Source organism: Caretta caretta, chromosome 7, assembly GCF_965140235.1.
Source record: "Caretta caretta isolate rCarCar2 chromosome 7, rCarCar1.hap1, whole genome shotgun sequence".
Classification (NCBI taxonomy): Eukaryota; Metazoa; Chordata; order Testudines; family Cheloniidae; genus Caretta; species Caretta caretta.
The window spans coordinates 21,882,877-21,907,039 of record NC_134212.1 but is presented as its reverse complement, the minus strand read 5'-3'; the positions used below and the strand labels follow the sequence as shown (position 1 = coordinate 21,907,039).

Genomic DNA, 24,163 nt, shown 5'->3' with positions numbered 1-24,163 from the left:
CAGCTTTCTTGACATGAACGTATTATTAAAACGGAAGACCAAGAATTATGAGGAGTGTTTACCAAAAATGCCACTTCGCAGCCATCCATCATCTGGGTGCCAAATGCTTCAGTAGTATGATAAGACTGCCAGTGATGGACATAGACTAAACATCCAGCCAGACTGTCTGAAAGACCCAGCTAGAGATCGATCTGAGTGGTGCCTGATCTGTAAGGAGGCTACGTCCCTTTAGGATTTGCCATGGTGATGATGAGTAAGGGGTGGACATGAACCAGCAACCTAGAGATAAAAGTGTCTGACCAAACTTAGGGTCTGATGGAGCTCTCAACAAAGGGTCTATATCCTATTACCAATACCTCCATGAAATCTACAGCTGGTAGAAAAATTTTGAAATTGGCAATTTCAACGGTATTGTCCATTGGAACAGTGAATATCAATGAAAAAATGGGATGATATTTTTCACAAACATCTTTACCAAAATTTCTTCTCATATTTTGATCAGCTGTCTTGAAATCCTGCCTTCCTTGTCACCTTACTGCTAGAGATTGCCAGGGTACTTGACTGCAAAAAGATGCTTATGGTATTCTTTTTCTTTTCTTTTCTTTTCTTTTCTTTTCTTTTCTTTTCTTTTCTTTTCTTTTCTTTCAGTTGAATCCTTATTGAGATTTTAACAAATAACATGGAGCATAACATAGATTGTTTTCTTTTTTTCTTTTTTAATCCTTACAAAAATACAGGAAAGAAAAAAAAAGAAAAGGGAGAAGAAATGTTTCAGTCATTCTTATATCAGAATGGGTGGGCCTGTGTGCACCTGCCTAAGCCATTTGGTGGTCTGAATATTTTCCCTGTGTATTTGTACATTTCTCATCACATAAATCAGAAATTCACGCTTGCATTTGACTGGATTCCTCTATTTCATTCTCTTCCCCACATATTGTTTTTCATAATATGTCATCTCTAAATATCCAAGGGTCATTCCATCATTGCTGGCTCTGACATCTCCTTTCGCTGTCTCAGAATAATTTCTTATGTCACTACAAAATGAAATGTCCTTTTAAATCCACTGCCCCTTTGGTCTGACTCACTCAGCGGATGTCTTTGTGACGTGCATTGGGGATGAACTGTGATGCCATAAACATTGGGATTCTGACAGCCCACCCCAGAACACCCCAGAATCTCTTTCTTTCTCTCCCTGTCTTTCTCATGCTCTTTCACCTAAGAAGACAAAGGAACCAGGCCTTTGACTTTAGGGAGAGTGAGAGCCTGTCTTAAGATTTTGGTCAGCAATGTTGCTGGGGAGCAGGTGGTAAGGACTTTACCTTGATACTTGAAGTCTAGTTTGTTAAGTTTTAGCTACCAGAAAGTGTTTTATCTTTATTTCTCTTGTAACCATTTCTGACTTTAATGCCTTATATTTGTACTCACTTAAAACCTATCTCTTTGTAGTTAAATAAACTTGTTTTATTTCTTTAATCAAAACGAAACCAGGGTTCTCTTTAAACCAAACTGTTTGATAACTCCAATTAAAGTAGTAAACTGTTGCATATTAACCCCTTACAGGGGTTACGGACCTCTAATATCTGAACTATCCAGAAGAGGGCTGGACAGTGCAGAACACAGGTTCTGGGGGGAAATTCAGGACTGGGAGTGGTTTGGGGTCACCCTGCAAGTAGTTACCAAAGCTGATGGAAGCCAGAGTGTTGCTGACAGGCTGGTGGGGTCAGGGCTGCTGGACCAGGACTGCACTTATACACAGACATGGTTATGAGTGAGCCAGGTTGGGAGCTGCAAAAGTAAAGCATTATGAGGTACCTAAGGTTATGAGGCAGGTAGTGACACAACCTCTCACTAGTCTGGGTGGCATCGCAGAAGGGGTTAAAAGGTAATAGCGCTGCTATGCTATACTTAAACTTCTGAAAGGTGTGTGACTTTGTTACCACACAACATTTTGATTTAAAAACTACAATAACATAAAATTAACATGTTATACATTAAATGGATTAAAAGCTGGCTAACTGATAAGGTCTCAAGATGTAATTGTAAGCAGGGAATCATCATTGAATGAGTATGTTTCTAGTAGGGTCCGGGAGGGATCTGTTCTTGGTCCTGTGTTACATAATTTTTTTGTCAATGACGTGGAAGAAAACATAAAATCATCACTGATAAAATTTGGTGATAACACACAATTGAGGGGAGTGGTACATAGTGAATAGGACAGGACGCTGATACACAGCAATCTGGATTGCTTGGCAAGCTGGGTACCAGAAAACAATATGCATTTTAATATGGCAAAATGGAAACATCTGATATTCCACTGACATCAGAATAATCAGCATCAGTAATAGTGGGATGCACAGAGTACATGATGGTTTAAGGAGTCTATCATGGTGGCTTCTTGGCCTACTGGGATGATTCTCACATTGGTTGGGAGAGCTCTCAGAGAGACATCGTGGATCATATGCAGGTGTTCAGATATCACAGGGATAGGTGCAGTATAAATATGAGAATAGAATACAATAAAATAGAAAATCGTACAGGACCTGCCCCAAAGCCAACTGAAACCAATGGGAATCTTGCCATTGAAATCAATGGGCTTTGGATCAGACCCATAAAGAGATCTCAGTGAACTTTCTTTGCCTAATTTTGAAAGCTGGAGAGGCAAGGCCCTTCCATTTCTGTACCTAATATGGACTCTGCTTTAATTAGAAGAACATGTGGGATTTATTTTTTTCATGTATCACCCCGGAAAAAATATGGACAAAGAAAAGGTTTGCAAGCTCAAACCAGTTTACAAACTCAAAACAATGGTTCATGAATCTTGCAAACCTCCAAGTTTTCTGAAAGGAGGGCAGCTGGTCTTTGGTGCTGTCATATACCTAAAGAAAAACCCAAAGCCATTGTAAGAAAAACCACCTGCTAGTCAACAGGTGGTGATGAGAGGAAAGATGCATAAATAATCCAACAAGTGGAATTCCCTGGTGGCATGCTCATGCTCCTCTGAAATCCACCACATGAGTTAAACCAGATCTCCTTGTAGCATAGACTATGGGTGCCACCTGTTATTCTGATCCAGACATGACATCGGTCTTTATAGTTTCATAGCCATGGGCAAAATGCTTAAGAAAATCCACATTGGAGCTTTGTCAACGGAATGAAAGAAGCACTGCTTCTGTGTGTCACTGTAGCTTGGTTTGTGGTTCCTGGATCTCTGTTCCTAGAGGTCATCATCAGCCCTAAATAAAATGTTATTAATAAAGACGTGCTGTAAATGTGATTTTCACCACTGACCTTAATTGCACAGGTCAGAAATGAAAGCAGTACACCATATGCCAGACATTAAGGTCTTGAGCAATTCCACTGCAAACGTTACACTCCCTGGATTGGATTGGATCCCAGCCAGATTGTGCTCACTGAAAATTATAAATTGCCTTTTTCTTGCTGGCAAAGTAAAAAAAAAAAAAAGGTAAAAGGGACATTGCTTTGTTGATGAAGATGCACAAGGCAGAGTTCATGCCGATGCGGTGGATTTAGCACAGATTATGAGAAATATTTTAATAGGCTCCACAGCTTCTTTGAGTGGCCTTGAAGAAATCACTGTTCCTGAAAGCTGAGGTGACATTAAAGGAAAGGGGTCTTTGCTCACGCACTCTGGACATCTGAATTGTGCAGCTTTTTCTAACATGCCCGTGAATGGTGAGGTGCAAAACAGGATCTATGGCAGTTTATAGAGGGTGGCACTGCGGTAAGCTATGATTGTCTCTTAGAGTCCTTTTCTTCTGAAGTATTTATGACCTCTACGCGCTCCCTGGCTACAATCCCTGCCCAAGCTCTATTTCAATCCACTGTCCATCCACGCCTCATTTTACCAGGTTTTCTCATCTCCAGCTATAATGATGATTGAGTGATACTAATCTGAGAGCTGCAGGGAGTTGGCGGTTAGAGAGTTGAACTTCAATGAACATTAACCCTTGTGGGCTCTCTTAACATTTAGATCCAGACTTCGGAAGCAAATGAAAACGAAAATCATTCTAGTGCTTTTGTCATCTGTGGGGAATTCAGTCATAGAAATTAAAGATGGAAAAGACCTTTTAGATCAGTGTGTCCCTCTGTCGTGTCAATATCTACAAGGTTTATACTATTTCTCTTGGAAAAATTAGGGAATTATTATACTCCAAGGTTGTTGTTGTTCTCTTAGACTATTGTGCTAAAAGGTGCTAGACACTTTCCAAACACAGAGAGAGACAGATTCTCTGCCTGAAAGAGTGCATAGGGATAAAGAGAGACAAAGAACAGAGGAAAGAGGTGCAACATACAAACAAAGTGATCAGGATTCTGTGTACATGGCTTATTAGTAGATCTGGGTGAAAAATGTTCTTTATTTTCCACTACAAATTTAAGCTGCATTTTTAATTAAATTTGTAAAGTTTCTGTTGAAGAACCAAAACCAGTTTTTGTTTGTTTATTGAAACCACAAGATTATTCGTTTTCAACAACAAAAAATCTGACCACCATGGAAATGTTTGTTTTCTCTCTCACACACACCAAAACGCTCTATGTCAAAATACCATTTTTCATTGAAAAAAAAAATGAAGAAAAAAATTCACTCAGCTCTATTTTTAGCTACAAGTTTGAGTTTGTTTGTTTTTGGATGGGAGTGAGGGATTGTTGTTGGTTTTAGTTGAACATATAGGGCCAGATCTTCAGCTGGTGTAAATAAGCATAGAGCCATTGATTTTAATGACATCTTTGACTTCAATGGAGCTATACTAATTTACACCAATTGTAAAGATACTTGCCCTGTCCTTCTTTCATCATTCATACCTCCTGTCTTCTCCTCACAGCAATTCCCAGCTTCACTTCCACTATCCTTAAACCCCCTTCCCTTTCAACATTTGATCCCTTCCCTTCACATAAATAAGCAGTTCACTTAGGCTATGAGATCCGTCCCTTCTCTGAGACAATCCACCAGTGCAAGATAAAGCATCCTGAAGGATGTTGTAATTTACACTGACGCCATCATCCCCAAGGTTGCAATATGGCAGCCTGTTATCTTCTGGGCACAGGAATGCCTCTGCACCAGTGGCAGGAGGTAGAAGGTATAGGAGCTGCTATAGTGGCTCTCTGCTATCCAAGGATCCTCTATAGGAGATCACACAGGGCTGGAGCTGGCTTTAGGGCAGCTTTATACCAGCAGAACACTGCTGCATTACCCAAGCAAACCACTCCAGCTGTGCCTAGCATTCCATGGCTGCATCTGAAGAGTTGGCCCATTCCTTATTATCTGAACAACACCAAACACATTCTAGCGTTTTCAAGCAGGTACACAGATAAGACCTCTGCTCCAAGGAGCTTACAATCTAAATACACATCCAGGTTTTCTCACCCTCCACCCCCCCACACAAATTCACTCTCCTGCTGGTGATAGCCCATCAGTTTGGATGAGCTATTACCAGCAGGAGAGTGAGTTTGTGTGTGTATGGGGGTGGGGGGGATGTGAGAAAACCTGGATTTGTGCAGGAAATAGCCCGACTTGATTATCATGCACATTGTGTAAGGAGTTGTCACTTTGGATGGGCTAGCACCAGCAGGAGAGTGAATTTGTGTGGGGGGGTGGAGGGTGAGAAAACCTGGATTTGTGCTGGAAATGGCCCACCTGATGATCACTTTAGATAATCTAAATACACAATATACATCAGGTTTAGGCCTGGGGATGTGATATAAAGCAGTGTGACTGAGCAGTGAAGACAGCATGGGGTCTGATTACAGTTTTACTCTGATCTGAATTTGCTGAGTGTAAAGTTTTGTTGATCAGTCATCGGATTAGCTGCCACTTCTCTGGGACTAGAGATTATAGGGACGAGACTCATTGTAAGGAAGAATTTGGAAGGGGAGAGAGTCAAGGTTTGGCTGTCTGGATTAGAGAAGGGGTTCCAGGTGTCTGAAGCTGCATGGAATAAAGTCCTGAGGTGAGAGTGGGAGAAGGACACAGGGCCAGTTAATCAATTGTTGATTATTGGTCATTCTCAGCCCTCTGCAGGGCTTTTTTTGCTGATGCTCTTGTTCATCCATATCTGTACCAGCCATTCACATGCTGAAGAGAGAAGGCTTCTTCATCACTGCTTCTGTCCATCCATCTAGACCAGTGGTTCTCAAACTTTTGTACTGGTGGCCCTTTCACATAGCAAGCCTCTGAGTGCGACCCCCCCCCCTTATAAATTAAAAACACTTTTTAGTGTATTTGACATCATTATATATGCTGGAGGCAAAGCGGGGTTTGGGGTGGAGGCTGACAGCTTGCGACCCCTCATGTAATAACCTCATGACCCCCTCGGGATCCTGACCCCTAGTTTGAGAACCCCTGATCTAGACCAACTGTTCTCCATCATGGCGATGGCTTTTGTTCAGAATCTCAAGGTTCTTGGTCCGTGTAGTGTGGAGAGGGATATGATGATACTGTCACACTAGACATGCTCTCTCTCTCTCCAGTGATCTTAGGTTGAGTCTGCAAGGGATTGATGTTTGTGGTGGCCTCACTAAGGGGTATACAAGGTGCTACATTGCAAAAGATCCTTCTCCCTTGTCATTTTAAAGGAAGTTTCAGCATTCAGAGATTGATGCCCGCCAGGCTACCATGACCAAAGTAGGACTCTGGGATCACTGCACCACATATACTAGCTCTCTTCGTCACCCACGCTAGCCAACAGGTCTGGCTTTGGGAATTTGAGGCTTTTCTATATAGAGTGGTGTGGCAGGGCTTGCCCTTTAAAGGGAGTCAGATGCCCAGCTTGCCTGTGACAAGCTACTGAAGGGAATGAGCCAACCCAGGTCCACCTGGGCATAGCTAACTACCTCAGCAGCTGGAAAGCAGTTAAATAAGTAAGCAACACTTAGGCCTAGTAAAAAGCTTAGGAGAGCTCAGTTGGGGAAGCACCTGAGGAGAAAGGGAGCTCTGGAGGAAGGGAAGCTTCCTGGGCATCTGAACTAGGCAGAAATGGTGCTCCTACAGCAGAAAGAAAAGCAATTATAGATCTCTCCAGACAGGAAGGCCTGGGAGAGACTGTGCCCAGAAAAGACCTGCAGATCTCTCCAGGCAGCAGGGTCACCTGAGGCCTTACAGCAGGAGGAGCTGCTGCTGGAGCCCAGGGACTTCTGTTTTAGGACTTTTAAGTTTTATCTAAGGTAAGAGCCTTTAAACTGTCATACAAATGCTCCTTTCAGACAGCTTTGTTAAAGAGAGATACACTGCTATAGAATGTTTGGCTTCTCCTTGACTGGGCTGTTAAAGGGACCTCATTGTTACCTCAGTGAGGGGAAACCTGGGGCAGTATACAGCGGAACCGTACTCCACCACAAAGGCGTGCTCGGGGTGGAGGGGGAGGTGATACCCTGCCTGCAAAAAGGGCATCTTTTCAAACACCCCTCTTCTTCATCTTCTGTTCAATGAACTCTCACAGTGACAGGGTCTATAGTCCCACCATAAATTTGCATCTCACCTGAAAACTGGGTCCCCTCTATGAATCAAACACAGTTTTTGGGGAGGATCCCAGGAACCATCCCCGCAAGCCATCCTACTCTGGACTGTGGAAGAATGGCACCTATCAGCCCTTCGATATTAGGGTGAGGGATGCTTTAACAGTGCAGTAGATGGATGGATGGATGAGAGGAATTCTTCCCCAGGCTGCAGGAATACAGCATATGACTTTCTGAAAGGCTAGAGACACACTCCTACCATTGAAAAGAAGCCCTCCATGGACACACACTAACATAGTACCAGTGGACAATTAGCTAGCTTCAAAAGGGCTTCCTACCCAAAGGAATTCAAACTTGCCCAAAAGGCTGAGATCTCTCTGGGTGAACTGGGTCCACTCACTTTGTCATGCTGTGTCTTTGCAACTTGCTTTATAGTTCCCAGTCCCTCAGCCCCCTTTTCACTTACCTCACAATCTAAACCACAGCACCATTTTTCACAGCCAGCTCTCTTCCTTCTTCTCCCCATCCATGCTTGCCGCACAAGTCTTGATGCGTTACCTGTGAAAGGAACCTTTTCCCCAAATTTATTTTCTTATGTTCCTGAAGCATCTGAGAAGAGCGAGAGAGAGAGAGTGAGCAGCATCCAGGTTGTACATGGACCATCTTTTGAAAGTAAAAATAATTTAAAAAAAGATTTCATTTGAACATATCCATTAACTGGCTTCTTCACCTAATTAGTTGTGGAAAAGTTGCCAGATGGACACAGATTTTAATGATGGCTTCATTCAAAGTCTTGGAGGAGTGAGCTGGATGTAAGAGATAATTACCTTGACTTTTAGATGTAAAAGGCTTCTATTTTATTCTGCTTCTCTTCCCCCTCTCCCCCCAACCCCACTTCCTCAGTTCATTTTTAATGAAAGAGAGGAGCAGTAAAATTCAAAACATCAGATAAGAAAGGAAGGTTCGTTTAATCTCTGCTCAGCGCCAGCCCGGAGTGACACTTCTGAGAATTGGTTTGATGGGGAGCTTGTTTGTTCATAAATTGTCACAAAATGGCATTCAGAATGTAACTGGCCCCTTATCCCTGCACTGTACAGTGGGGAGAAACTTCAGGAATCAGATTAAATGCTACAGGGGCAAAAAAATGAATTTCCTGACAGAATTAGAAATAAGGAATGGAAATGCCTCTCACACAGGCGCGCTCTCTCTCTATCTCTCCTGTTCTCTCACACATAATTATGACATGGTGTATCCAGAAGGGGCACAGATGCATGTGCACAAAAGCATGCTCACCTGCATGTCTATACTATACAGTGTGAAGCAGAGGAGGGAGCTACACAACAGCCCACTAGTGGGTGTAATGTCAGACAAGGTTAAAAGTGATCATGTCTCCCTCTAGTGGTTAGATGCCCACATGGGATATAGGCTTCAGCACCGCTAGAGCCAATGGGATTCTCCTTTAGCTCAAGCAAGGGAGCCTGTGTTTTCAGGGCAGGAGGGTCTATGCTCTGTCCTCACAAGTGGTATGAGTGAGTGAGCACTGCCTGATCCAGCCTGTCACCCCCTGCCTACAGTAGTGATAATACTTAGGCATTTATAGAACTCCTTCCGTCTGGGAAGGTATTTCCACCTCCTTGCCAGGTAGAGCTCTATTCATATGCCTTTCTGCAGGAAGAAGAACATAAGCTCCTGAACAGTTTTGGGACTTCCTCAGTCACAGGGTGAGTCAAGAACAAAGCTGCGAATTGAACCAGTCCTATCTACATTAGCCACAAAACCATCCTCCCTAGTTTTACCATCAGTGTTTTCTCTCCTACGTTTCCCTCTGCACAACATCTCCTTGGTTCTCCACCATTGTCTCCTTCTTTGCACACCGCCTCCATTTCCCCAGGTCTTCTACCTGTAATGGTCCAGTCTCCTCCCCATAACTCTCTCTCTCACTCCTTTCACTCCCTTGTATTTCATCATTACCTGTTCATCAGCTCCTGGCTCCTCCCCAAGTCCTGCCCTCTTCCACTGCCCTGTGCTGGGAGTGCAATGTGTGGCTGTTGCTGAGGGACAGGTGGCGAGTGAGTGAGTGTGAGGCAAGCCATGCTAGCCCCTGCCTCCTTCCTCAGATTGTCTGCACTAAGAAATATAGTTGATGGAAGGGGACCAGCATTGGGAGTGATCAGAAAGGGGGGGATGAAGCTGTGGCTGCTTGCACAGCAACCCACAGAGTAGTTCTTGTTAGATGGAGGAGAAAACCTTGCTTCCTTCCTTGCAGCCTGGTTTCTGAGGGATTCTCCAGTAGAGCTGAATGAATGTGCTGATGGCTGAGGCAAAGCTCTGACTGTCACCCCCACTTTGGTGACACTGGGAAGGGATGTGCACAGCAGAAAAGTTTTCAAAAAAAGGCTTAAATAGTGTGAGGACAGAAAATAGTTCTAATGAATCAAGACTATATGGTTTGAACTGAATATTGTGTACAGCTCTACTGCATATTCGAACACACACTTTAAGTCATATTTCCTTCAATTCAATTGGACCCTTGTGACTGACACTTAAAAGCACATTTCAATTAAAGCCTGTTAGCAGCATGCACACTTAGGCCTTTAACAGGTCAAATGCCTATAAATATATCAAGCAAAGCAATTTCTGGCCTCTACTCTCATTTTCTTGAAAGAAGCCTGATTCTTTGCCAACAAACGCCACCCCGTCTCCTCCTGTGAAATCTGAGCATCCAAAGGAAAAGCCAGAGCGCGCACGAGAAGTATAGCTTAGCAGAGCTGCTCTGTACAGAGACTTATTTCATAACCTTTGTGGTGATTCAACAGATTTGTGATCAAGGGGTATTCAGATACTGCTGATGACAGACAAACTGTATACACTCCAAAGGTTCTGTATGGGAAAGGACCCAAAATTTTACTATTAGACATCATAGTATATCATGGTAATGGGCATTATAGTAGCACGTTGGATAGATGAGATGTATGGAAAAATAAAAAATGAAAGGGTGAATAGGTTCAACATAAGAACCCACCATGTGGTATCTGAGTGACTATACTAGGACATAGATGTTACAATGCCATTATCTAAATAATTGAGACCTGCTAAAGGAAACTGGCAACCACTTCAGAACAGTCTTTCTAAAGAAGATTTCAGCACCTACTTGAGCTAGAAAGCCCATGAAACTAGGTTTCAGAGTGTTAGCCGTGTTAGTCTGTATCAGCAAAAACAATGAGGAGTCCTTGTGGCACCTTAGAGACTAACAAATTTATTTGGCCATAAGCTTCCATGGGCTATAACCCACTTCATCAGATGCAACATGAAACTAGGCTTTCTCATGAAGTTTCAGTAATTCTAGTACTAGTTCCAAGTAGAATTACAGAAGAAGGTTTGCCTAAATGAATGCTAATGGGGGTAATGTAAGGAAACATCTCTGAACTTTCACAGTTGTACCCCTTCAGGTCATTTCTAGAAACAGAGGAAAGAATTCAAAAAGGGGGATTGTTGTTTTTCCCCTTGTTCACCCATTTTGTATTGGAATGAAGTCCTGAGATATTCAGGGCCCAATCCTTGTGGCTGTAACCCAATATAGCTCTGTTGATTTCAATGGAACAACACCAATTTAAACCAGCTGAGCCTTTGACCCTTTGCCTTGAGAAGAAATGGTTAGGACTTGGTAGATCCAGGTTCAATCCCTGGCTCTGCCACAGACTGCCAGTGTGACCTTGGGCAAGTCACTTAGTCTGCCTGTGCCTCAGTTCTCCAAACTGGACTGTGGTTTTACAAATAGGATAATAGCCCTGACCGACCTCACAAGGGTGTTGTGAGGGAAAATACCTTAAAGACTGCCAGGCACTCAGATTCTATGGTAATGGGGGGGCCATATAAGTACCTCAGACAGAAAGAATCTTGACTTTGTCTTTTCCTGTACTCACTAGAGTCATGGGCCCATACCACAATGTTCAGAGACACATCACTGTCCAAAGTTTATCTAGGTTTGTTCTTTTCATTTTCTTTTCATTATCCTGGGAGGGGCCAGTCACAACATCCTGATCCATATAAAGTCTGAGGGGTTTTGGGACAACCTCTAAAACTGAAGTGAGAAGGGCTGAGGTCCTAGCTCATTCGCTGTTGAGTAATGATCAGGCATTCCCTGCTCACCATGTCTGAAACATTGCTAGCAGGTTTGATACATCTTTCCCTGTAGAGTGAATCTGTGCTTTTGTACAGAGGGCCCACAGTTGGATCATCTTTGCAAAGCAACATGGTTATTATTTGTCACTGCCAGAGCCTACCTGTTCCCAGTTGCCTTGAGAGTGTTCAGCATTTCATATGAGCCACGTGGCCAGGGGCAGAGTGCCAGAATTGCTGACAGAGTCTCTTTTATTGTGTAAAAGGGACCTGTAATGAAACTGAGCTGCTCTGTCACTGCAGAGATCCAACCCACCACTGAATGTCTGCTTGACAAAAACATCAGCACGGTCAAAGGGTAGCCAGGGCAGTCAGTTATTAGAGAGACTAGTGAGTTGTGTCCACTAGTGTGTGTCCTGTGTCCAGGGGAGACTGGCACATAAGTACTCAACTCAGCCAGCTGCCTGGGAATGGCCACTGAGTTTCACTCTTCCTCCTCGGAAGTCTGAAGCTGAGGCTGAAATAGAAAATAGGAAGAGTTAAGTCAGAACCATCTGCTCAGGCTCCTGCCTAACATTAATGACTAAGATTTGCAAAGGTTCTTTCAAATGTTACAAAGGGTGTCTGTAGGGCTTGCTGTGACTGCTACTGAGAAGCAGCAACCTCAGGTGTGGTACACCAGAGCTGTTTAAAAGCGCCCAGGAAAACTGAACAACAGTCTGGGACTGGATCAAATTGAAATTTCAGGAGGGATTTAGGAAGGCAGAATGTCATCTGGAGGTTGGGCAGGTGTGACAGGGCGGCAAAGCACTATCGGTAGCACCCTGGGCACTGAGGTTACTGCAGCACCGGGAAGATTGCAGGCTTCATTGAAGTCAATTAACCAGTTTCTGCTGGGGACTACTGACACTTGGGTGACAATTGCAGCGCTAATGAGGCAATTGGCTCAGGATTGGGGAGCATATGTTTGGGAGGAAGTGGGAAGCAAAGAAAGGGGCTCAAAATGAGCTAGGAAGAGGAGAGAAAGCTGTGTGAAAGCCTCCTCCTGCTCAATACCTGTCATTCCTTCTGTTTTGCTTTGCCCACATGGTGAAAGGGAAACAGCCTGCATGTGTTTGTGGCTAGGCAATCACAAGAACAGGCTAGGCAGCGGTACTCACAGTGTAGGTGAAGGGACACCTTGTGACAACTGGGCACTGTGGTTAACACCCCTACTCCTGTGAAAAGTGCTATATGAATGTTAATGATCACGAGTGGAGAACCTTGGTTTTAGATCTCATTAGAAAGAGAGAACCTCTGTCAGCACACTGCTCCCCAGTGCCCCGCTGGGGATTTACTAGGCACTGGTTCAAAACTACTCCCAGCAGACCTTAGCACCATGCTGGCGCACTGACTCAACATTGTCTTAGAGCGCTCCCCCTTGAATGATCAGCATCACTTCTATAGGGACTTTACTAAAGTATCCAGATCCATTCTCAGGCTCAGAGAAAACAGGGTAGTTATTTCATGGAATCATAGAACTAGAAGGGACCTCGAGAGGTCATCTAGTCCGGTCCCCTGCACTCATGGCAGGATTAATTATCTAGACCATCCCTGACAGGTGTTTGTCTAACCTGCTCTTAAAAATCTCCAGTGATGGAGATTCCACAACCTCCCTAGGCAATTTATTCCAGTGTTTAGCCACCCTGACAGGAAGTTTTTCCTAATGTCCAACCTAAACCGCCCTTGCTGCAATTTAAGCCCATTGCTTCTTGACCTATCCTCAGAGGTTAAGAAAAACAATTTTTCTTCCTCCTCCTTGTAACAACCTTTTACATACTTGAAAACTGTTATCATGTCCCCTCTCAGTCTTCTCTTTTCCAGACTAAGCAAACCCAATTTTTTCAATCTTCCCTCACAGGTCATGTTTTGTAGACCTTTAATCATATTTGTTGCTCTTCTCTGGACTCTCTCCAATTTGTCCACATCCTTCCTGAAATGTGGCGTCCAGAACTGGACACAATACTCCAATTGAGGCCTAATCAGCGCTGAGTAGAGTGGAAAAATTACTCCTCATGTCTTGCTTACAACACTGCTGCTAAAACATCCCAGAATGATGTTCGCTTTTTTTTGCAACAGCATTATACTGTTGAATCATATTTAGCTTGTGGTCCACTATGACCCCCAGATGCCTTTCCGCAGTACTCCTTCCTAGGCAGTCATTTCCCGTTTTGTATGTGTGCAGCTGATCCTTCCTTCCTAAATGGAGTACTTTGCATTTGTCCTTATTGAATTTCATCCTATTTACTTCAGACCATTTCTCCAGTTTGTCCAGATCATTTTGAATTTTAATCCTGTCCTCCAAAGCACTTGCAACCCCTCCCAGCTTGGTATCGCAAATTTTATAAGTGTATTCTGTATGCCATTATCTAAATCATTGATGAAGATATTGAACAGAACCAGATCCAGAACTGATCCCTGTGGCACCCCACTCACTATGACTGTGAACCACTGATAATTACTCTCTGGGCATGTTTCAGAGTAACAGCCGTGTTAGTCTGTATTCGCAAAAAGAAAAGGAGTACTTGTGGCACCTTAGAGACTAACCAATTTATTTGAGCATGAGCTTTCGTGAGCTACAGCTCACTTCATCGGATGCATACCGTGGAAACTGCAGCAGACTTTATATATACACAGAGAATATGAAACAATACCTCCTCCCACCCCACTGTCCTGCTGGTAATAGCTTATCTAAAGTGATCATCAGGTGGGCCATGGGCCATGGGCCCACCTGATGATCACTTTAGATAAGCTATTACCAGCAGGACAGTGGGGTGGAAGGAGGTATTGTTTCATATTCTCTGTGTATATATAAAGTCTGCTGCAGTTTCCACGGTATGCATCCGATGAAGTGAGCTGTAGCTCACGAAAGCTCATGCTCAAATAAATTGGTTAGTCTCTAAGGTGCCACAAGTACTCCTTTTCTCTGGGCATGGTTTTCCAACCAGTTTTGCACCCACCTTATAGTAGCTCCATCTAGGTTGCATTTCCCTAGTTTATTTATGAGAAGGTCATGGGAGACCATATCAAAAGCTTTACTAAATCAAGATATACCACGTCTATTTCTTCCCCCCCCATCCACAAGGCTTGTTACCCTGTCAACGAAAGCTATCAGGTTGGTTTGACACAGTTTTTGTTTTTGACAAATCCATGCTGATTGTTACTTATCACCTTATTATCTTCTAGATGTTTGCAAATTGATGCTTAATTATTTGCTCCATTATCTTTCGCATACAGAAGTTAATCTGACTGGTCTGTAATTCCCTGGGTTGTCCTTATTTCCCTTTTTATAGATGGGCACTATATTTGCCCTTTTCCAGTCTTCTGGAATCTCTCGCGCCTTCCACGACTTTTCAAAGATAATCGCTAATGGCTCAGATATCTGCTCAGTCAACTCCTTGAGTATTCTAGTATGCATTTCATCAGGCCCCGGAGACTTGAAGACCTTTAATTTGTCCAAGTAATTTTTAACTTGTTCTTTTCCTATTTATCCTGCTGGGCTGCAGTTCCTGAAACCCAGCCACTGCTTGCCATGTCCTTCCAAAATCTACACCCCAACTACACTGCATGCCACAAAAATCCCCCTCTCAAAATCTTTAGCTGGCACAGATGTGTTTTATGTATTTCACTTCCTTAATAAAAGCAGGTGGGTGGAGAAGTCCCAAGGATGCTAAATTTCACTTTTTTTGTTTAAGTGACTCTTAGATGTACAGCTTAACACTTGCGGACTCTAAATGTGCTTGAAAAGGGAGAAAACACTCAGGGTATGTCTTCACTACCCGCCAGATCAGCGGGTGGCAATCGACCCAGCGGGGATCAATTTATCGCGTCTAGACTAGATGCGATAAATCGACCCCCGAGCGCTCCTCTGTCAACTCCTGTACTCCAGCACCGCGAGAGGCACAGGCGGAGTCAACGGGGGAGCAGCAACAGTCGACTCACCGCGGTGAAAACACCACGGTAAGTCGATCTAAGTATGTCGACTTCAGCTGCGTTCTTCACATAGCTGTAGTTGTGTAACTTAGATCGGTCCCACCCCCTAGTGTAGACCAGGGTTATTCTCTGGGCCCTCTTCTCCTAAGAACTGAGCCTCTCCTGAGTGAGTTGGTTCCCTTGGCTTTAATGTGAGCTCAGGGAAGAGTACTCAGCACCTTGTATGATCTGACCCGGCATCAGAACTGCAATGGTCAGACAAAGGCTGGCGCGGCTGCATGAGGTGACAACTATGTTATTAGTGATGTCGCTCAGAGAGGGTGATTCCTTGTGCCCTGTGGCTTCCGTCCTCGGCATAATGACCATATTTCTGCTCTCTTTTTTTATTAATTTATTTATTTGCTTTGAGCGAGGCCATCAGAGTGACAAGCCGAGTCAACGCGATGGTTCATCATCTTCCTATCCCTGCAATTTTAATTCGGCAGATTGCTGCCTCGCATGTGCGTGTGTGTCAGCTCCTCTTGTGCTTCTCTGACACATCACCTTTCGGGGACCTATCATTTTTCATCCGAGATTATGGACAGGCATTTGGGAGAGTGGCCTCGACCAGTGAGGCAAGGAGAAGCCTGATCGTTTTTATGAACTGAGGGGTAGAGTGAGCCATAAAATATATGACAAATTACAGCCAACGTTTCCTGTAAGAAGTACACCTGTAAGAAATTAATGGGTTTGGATTTAATAGAGCAGAAGATTTACCAGCCTTTAAAAGCTTAATACCAGCAGCTGGTGTTGGGTGAAATCATCTGTCAGTGGCTAAGAGGTATGAGCTTTCTGATTCTCCTCATCCTCATGCAAATGGAAACAATCACAGCTTTAGAGATCCACTGATGTTTGCTGCAGCTTGTTAAGATAGTCATAGCTGGGATGGGGGGAGGGATGCCTTCTGTGTTTGGATCTGTAAAGATAAAACCAGCCCATGAAAAGAGCATCTCTCTGCAGCATTGATTTGCTCTCACTGACAGCGGAAATATTAGATTGGAAGGGGTAGTTGCAGTGATCATCTCTGGTTTGTTAATTATCAGGTCACTTGTTTGGATTTGCTGGTTGCTTGTTCCTCTTCCCATTCTTCTGAAGTAAATACTGCTTTTGAAAGCTTTTCCCTTCAGTTTCTGTCCCCACGGTCAGCCATCATGGCTCAGGTGGACTAGAAATGCACCTTTTAATTCTTTAAGCAGAACTACTCTGGCTCCAAAATGTTGTGTAAACACAGCAGAGGTCATCATGCAGGTTTAGAAATATTGGGGGAATACCCACCTCCTGGGAATACCCACCTCCGCTCTGATAGAATGCATGTTAGACACCACCAATTTGCTGTCAGTGCGTTTGATCCTGCAAGGTGCTGAATTGCTTTCACCTCCCAGTGTCTTCAGAGCTTCACAGCAGGGAGCTGGATGGTGTATTTACTACCCTGGGCCAGTCAAGGTTTATTTTAATAACTCCCTTTTGTTTAACCTTTTGTGCAGTAAAGCCCTCAATACATTTCAAGCCTTTTTTTTTCTTTCTTTTTTTTTTTTTTTCATCTGTGAGTCAAGCATCTTCTCCCCTTCACATTCCCTCTGGGAACCTCACCCAAGAAAACTGGCTTCAGGACTTGTAACTTGTTCTCCACCATTTACAAACAAATTGGGCTATCCTCAAAGATTATTTCAGGAGAATTTTAAAGGTTATCTGTTATGTGGAGGGAAGCATGCATGTGATTTATCTGCTGATATACTTTCAGCAACAAGTGGTAGGGAGCTAAAAAAAACCACCCACCCAAACAAACAAGCAGAATGTAAATAGGATAAAATAAATTCCTGGAACCTTGGGATTCCACCTGTCTTGCAGAAAGGGATTGCCCGTTTTAAAAGGAGTTGGTGTTCTTCATTGGAATTCACCCTGCAGAGCAAGATAGAATTGTAAGGCTCCAAGACTGTTGGGGCTGTCCATAAATTACATAACACATTTTTTGGTGATTTTTTTCAAGACCTACCCACCCCCTTATACTACTTTGTAACACTGAAATAAACATGTAGAATTAAGGCTCCACCCACTCCATAACACTTTTTGTAATTTTTGGACAGTTCTGTATAGAAGTTAAAGAAAATAAAATCAAGCTCATAAAGAGATGTGGTGTTATTTTAATGACACAGAGCATGAGGAGGCCCTTTCTTGGGGCTCTCCTATCAGGTAAGGGTGGTCTTTACCATAAAGAGTTCACAAAGAACTCAATCAAAGAAAAGGCCAGAGGTGAATTCAGGCAGCTGCAAAAACATCTGTTCAGGTAAATCTCTACCCAATATCAATCAAAGTCCAGATCTACAACACCGCTGTACAGAAGAGGATGCAGGATATTGAGTCAATAATGATAGTTTATGGCTGTAGTCAATAGAGATGTCTCAAAAGACTTACTGAGGTCTCACTGGAGAGTGAAGATACATTAGACATCATCTTCCCAGCTCACTGATCAAAAAGGGATCTCTTCTGGGAAAGTCCTACAGATTTTCATGGAGATAGGGACAATAGAATTCTATAGAAATCACTCTACTCACAGCCCAGTGAATTAAATGAAGTATGGTAATCTTTCTGTAGATTTTCTGAGTCATAATTTAGTACTCTGTATTAGGGATATAATTTTTAAGATTGCATTCCTCAAAACTTCAGAAGATTTATCATTTTCTAATGAATTTTATAGAACTTCTCTATAAGGGATAATTTACAAAAAGAGTGTACTTTTTATTATAAAGTTGTAATTTTATTTTATTGCTATTTTAATGATGTAGTGAGCTCTGGCTTGTGAAACACAGAAAAATAATTATGGTTATTTATTATTATTATTATTGTTTAATATTTATTATTAACATAGGAGTGCTTTCACTGAGTGATTCCTTGTTCTTGTATTATGGGACAGGATAAATAGGAGCCAAATTAGTCTTCTTTACATCCTTCATTATTTCATATAAGTATCCCTACTACATTTCTTCTTGGTCTTTCGAAATGAACCTTAATACAGATGATTGGTTCATCTATTTTGTACGCAGAGAAGCCCAGTTCTGCCAGAACTGACTGGTGCGTGGTAAAAAGAGACAAATGTTACAGAGGATAGAAGAAGACTTCGAAATGAACTCTCAGCAGCATTCTCAAGACCAGAATTGAACCACGCAAAGCATGAACTGAAATGAGATGTGTATCTAATGACAGGCAAATATTCACTGGATTAACGGAATGGTCTGATGTGAAATGATGAGAAAGTAACAGAGCTGGCTGAGGACACTGCTGATATTATTGGATGGCACCAATTGTACCATATGGTCCTTCTATTCCATTCTCTTCCACCGCTGAGTGAACTGCTATAAGAGACCCTCACCTTGCAAGTACTGTGCCACATTCCTTGTTGAGGATGTTGCCCTTGAATACAGCCAGTTTAGGAGTAAAGCTGCCCCAGCCACTTTTTACGTTGTTAAACAAAATTGTGCTCGGATGAAATCTCATCCATCAGGCTTATTCACTGGAACAAAGCAAGAAAGCCACTACTCGAGGCAGAAGTTAATTCTGTGATAACAAAGCTGGAAAGTGCTTGGCCATCTTGTCTAGGCTTTGACATACCAATGTAAACTTTCTCCACCTTCTTCAGTGCCACTCCAGTAACTGTGACATGCTCGCAGGTCTGCTATAACAGCTCTTCTCCAAAAGTTGCAGTGTCAATCAGCTCTCTCATCAGTGCTTTCCATCTGCCTGTCCCTCTAGGGCAGCAATTGGCAGGATTGTGGTATGGACAGAATTGCTGAGCTAAGTGGATAGTCTGCTTGAAGGAAAGGAACACTGGGTGGATTGATGACAGTTCATGCCCCTACTGAAAGAGTGATAGGTCTACTGTACTGTAATCCTTCTAATGAAATCTGAAGGCTGTGCCCACAGAGAAGAAGCTGAATGAAGGGAATGGTGCTGATCTACTGGGTGGAGATGTGAGGCTGGAGTGAAGGATAGTTAGCAAGTATCATGAATAACAATGGCCAAATGTTTTGTTAGCCACAATTTCAACTGAAAAGGCTATGGTATGCAAATCACCATGCAAATCAGGCTGGCAAAGGCCAAACAAGCACCAAGAGTTGCCAAAGGGTTTGACAACAGCTGAAGCAACAGATGCGCCATGCCAAACAGTGCCAGAAAGGAGGCAGACAAATGGTCCTGGAGGCGGCTTCACCCTCCGTGAAGTAGAACGTGGAACTGGCCATTTGGCAGCACTTTGGTCTGGGCTCCGCGTGGGTCGCTGGACTTGATTTGCAGGGCTCATCTGCATTATGTGCACCCACAATGTGTTTTTTTCCTAATAGACCAGAACCTAAAAACGTGTCAGCATGAAGCCCAGAAAAAAATGTGTCCTAATCCTAACTTACTGGGAGACAGTAATGGGTATAGCTGTGACATGTAAATTGGATGAAAATTGTATCATAAAAAGCTATGGAATGCAATTTATTTATACTCTATAAATTATATAAAAAACAGAAAGGGAGACTTCATAAACAGGGTGAAAGGGTTACTTTTTCATTTATGCTTGAATAGCCATCGCTTCCTCTCGTCTGGAGCAGTGAGGGTACTTCAAAAGGTTCAAACCTTTGCGCAAGGCACACTGGGTCTAAAACCGGGGTTTGCAGGTTCCCGGGGTGGTACCCACCTCCATGCTGTCATCTAACAGCTTTGGTAAGAGAAACACTCAGCACATTATGAGTCCTCGGGGCTCACCCAGATCCCACAGGATATGCCACCCCTGGAAGTCCTGATTGATGGGCCATTCCCAATTCCTTATTGGGCCATACATCCTATTTAAACCTGAGGAGGATACAGGAAGTTTGTCTGTTCAGCTAAGCAGAACCTGAGCTAGCTGCTGCTACAAACCTTGCTTTCTTGTGCTGCTCCTGGTTCCTGAGCTTCACTTCGCCTCATGGCTCTGACACCCAGTTACCGATTCGGCCTGGTCCTCTGTTTCTGACTCCTGGTTCCTGACTCTGGCACTCGTCTCCTGGCTCCAAGACCTGGTTTCTGACTTGGCCTTGTTTCCACCTCTGAGTTCTGATTCCTGACCCCCAGATTGAGAAACAACTCAGATTCCTGACATCTGGCCTGAGTTTTAGTGAGTAGGCTGGCCACCCTTGGCTTGGCTCAGATGTGTAAACTGCAATGACCTAGAAATTGCGTTGAAGTGGAAGTTGGACTTGCTGAATTTCACATGCCCCTGGAGCTCAGCTCTGAGTGATGGTGAACCAAGCACTGAGGGAATTTAGGATGAGATTTGACTGAGCCTGGGCCAAGCTTTGAGCACTTCTGGGATTTGAGGAAGGATTGTCTTCTGGAACTAAAACATCTGTGTTCTGTTTCCAGCTCTGCCTCAGGCTCCCTGTGTCTGTGGGCAAGTCATTTAATCACAAAAGAAATGGGATACTTACTGCCTCCTACCTTCCAGAGGGGTTGGGAAGTTGTGAGAATAAATTACATAATGTGTCTGAGGTGCTCAGGTACTACTGTGATGGGGACTATATAAGTACCTAGATTAGAGAGGGTGGAAAAATTGGAATTTCCATCCTGTAAGAAATTCTGATATTTCAACATTTTGTTGTCATCCCGAATCAGGCCAAAAAAATCAAAATATCTTTTTTTGATAGAATGGAAAGTTCAAAAACATTCAGTTAGGACAGTGATTCCCAAACTTGTTCCGCCGCTTGTGCCAGTTTGTTTACCTGCCGAGTCTGCAGGTTTGGCCAATCGCGGCTCCCAGTGGCCGCAGTTCGCTGCTCCAGGCCAATGGGGGCCGCTGGAAGCAGCGGCCAGTACGTCCCTCGGCCCGCGCCGCTTCCAGCAGCTCCCATTGGCCTGGAGCAGCAAACCACTGCCACTGGAAGGATGCAGCAGGTAAACAAACCGGCCCGGCCCACCAGGGGCTTTCCCCGCACAAGCGGCGGAACAAGTTTGGGAACCACTGAATTAGGAAATGTCAAAATGTTTCGTTTTGGTTCGGTTTGATGATGAACAGCATCTACCTGAGCTACCACAATGCCTCACGGGAGCAGTAGTTCATGTACCTCATCCCCCATTACCTTTTATGAGCTGGCCTCTCCTGTCGGACTACATCTCCCATGATGCAGCACAGTCATGGGATTCTCATGATACATTGTGGTGGTTCAGCCACAGGTAAGAACATGGTGCATCCAGGGAGTTGTATTTCAGCTACAGAGCCTGAACTATGCAGTATGAGGCACCTGAACCTCAACTCCCATGAGACACTGCAGCACTTCAGCCACAATTCATTGTTGAACTTCTTGATTTTGTTCCACAAAACAAAAGGTTTTGGTTTGGGTCGACCTGACCCACAGCAAAATAATCCATTTCAATTTTCCCAACGAAATATTGAAGCATTCAGCAATATCAAAATTTTCCCATTTCTATTTTGCCGATGCCACATTTTCCATTGCAAAAACATATTGATGTAAAATTCCCAGCCAATACTACCAGATAGATAGGGCCTAATTCCCATTTAGGCTAACACCCCTTAAGTGTGTGTAGATTACAGTACTAACTGCTTGACTTTGGCATGAACCTAAGATGGTTTACAATTTCATATAAAACATGAAATGTGGGACTTTCCCTGATTGTGACTCTAAAGCGGGCAAAATTTGCTAATTCAGATGAGTGTCCTTTGACTCTGTGGATTAGTCCGAATTCCAAAAATTGAAGCAAAATACACAGCATGTAAACCCACAGGAATTAAAATTCAAAAGTTTTGATCAAAACTCCAGCAAACCAAAATTGCCCAGACATCGTGGCGAGGCCCAGGCAAAACTGGGGCATAATGATAATTGCATTTTCTTTTGAACCTTCAAAGAAGGCTGAAGTTTGACAAATGTGATGGGTTCATATTACTGGAACTATTTCTCTCTTCCATGGGGAAAAAGGAGTTGGGGCCGCTATATTATATTTCAGATGAGAGTGGAACCAATCCTCCCCCTCCAGAATGCACTTGCCCAGCTGTGGTGCAGCACAGGGGAAGGCAAGGAATTGCTTCCTCTCCTTTGGAGCACATTTCCAGAGCAAGCTGCTTTTAAGACATTAGTCTCATCTGCAGGCTCACCCCAATAAGAGACGTAGACACTGGTCTTTGTGGTTCACAGCTGGGGTTTTATTTTCCTTGCCCACAGTTCAGAATCTCCAGCAAATGCCTGAGTAAGGGATAATAATTCATCCCATCTTCAAGAGCACTAATTTATAAAGCTGGCAGTTCTGCTTTGGAGCTCTCGGCTTTCACCGCCCTACCAACCTGAAAAAAAGAGAGACCCCCTCTAATCCCTTCTCACTCCAGTGGCTGTGCCAAGAGCAACGTCAGCATCTCTGATTATCATCACATCTGTATCTTCCACAGCTGACACGCTGACTTTTCCTCCCCCCACAAAGTAGCCAAGATAGGGGAGGGGCAGCGCTTCAAAATTCCCTTTGAAATCTTGCCTTTGAGGCATGGATTTATCAAAGCAATGAAATATGCTGTCTGTGTGTGTGTATGCACCATCCTTCACTAGATCAAAGAGGAGAACAAGAGGCAGTTCCAAAGGGGCAACTTTGCTACACACACACACTTATTCACTTTTCCTCCTCTCAGAAACTAATGTAGTTCTGCCATGGCTGCTTCATATCTTGTTAAACTCTCTGCTGCTGTGAGGGAGTGCACAATCCTTCATTCCAGCTGCACAATCTGTCTCGTCTAGTCAAGGGATTGAACAAGTGAAGCATAGTACTGATTCCTTCTATCCACCAAATGCTAACAAGACCATCATAACCTGTGGCAGCCGTTGGCTTGTAAATGCACCAGTAAAGTGCCAGGTGCTCCTACAATATGATGTTTGCTCCTTGGCCAAAAGGGAAAAAGGATGCATGTATTCTGAATGAGTGACAACTGATCAAACAGGCTTTCTCCTGCTTTGCACTAACTTAGCACCTTTAATCTTGCTGCCAAAGCCCTATACACATATTCAGTTACTAAGCCGCACAATACCCCTGTGACATATTTCAGGATGATTATCCCCATGTTACAGATGGGGGAACTGAGTCGCTCAATATCAGGGTGACAAAATGAAACCATGGCAGAGCTGGGGGTAGAAAAGTCCTTCCTGACCCCAAATATGGTGATCAGCTAAACCCCAAGCATGTGGGCAAGACTCACCAGCCAGACACCCAGGAAAGAATTCTCTGTAGTAACTCAGATCCCACCCCATCTAACATCCCATCACAGGCCATTGGGCATATCTACCACAAGTAGTTGAAGATCAATTAATTGCCAAAATTAGGCTATCCCATCATATCATCTCCTCCATAAACTTATCAAGTATTGTCTTGAAGCCAGATATGTCTCTTGCCCCAACTGCTTCCCTTGGAAGGATGTTCCAGAAGTTTAATTGCTTCTATCCTGGGCGAAGGGGGGCCATGATGCCCACCAGCTTCCACCAGATTTCACTCAACTCCAGCATAACATTATTCTAAATTATTTAATGACATTTTTTACCAAGCTCACTCATCCTAT

At 43.6% G+C, this 24,163-nt stretch overlaps 1 long non-coding RNA gene across 1 annotated transcript in view; it reads left to right on the top strand.

Annotated features, from left to right (window-relative positions):
• The first annotated feature begins 3,553 nt into the window (after positions 1–3,553).
• The window catches only part of LOC125640680 (uncharacterized), a 144,970-nt gene continuing 124,360 nt past the window's right edge, over positions 3,554–24,163 (top strand). Inside the window, exon 1 of the long non-coding RNA XR_012669201.1 lies at positions 3,554–3,742. This is a non-coding gene — a long non-coding RNA (uncharacterized LOC125640680). The remainder of the gene's footprint in view (positions 3,743–24,163) is intronic.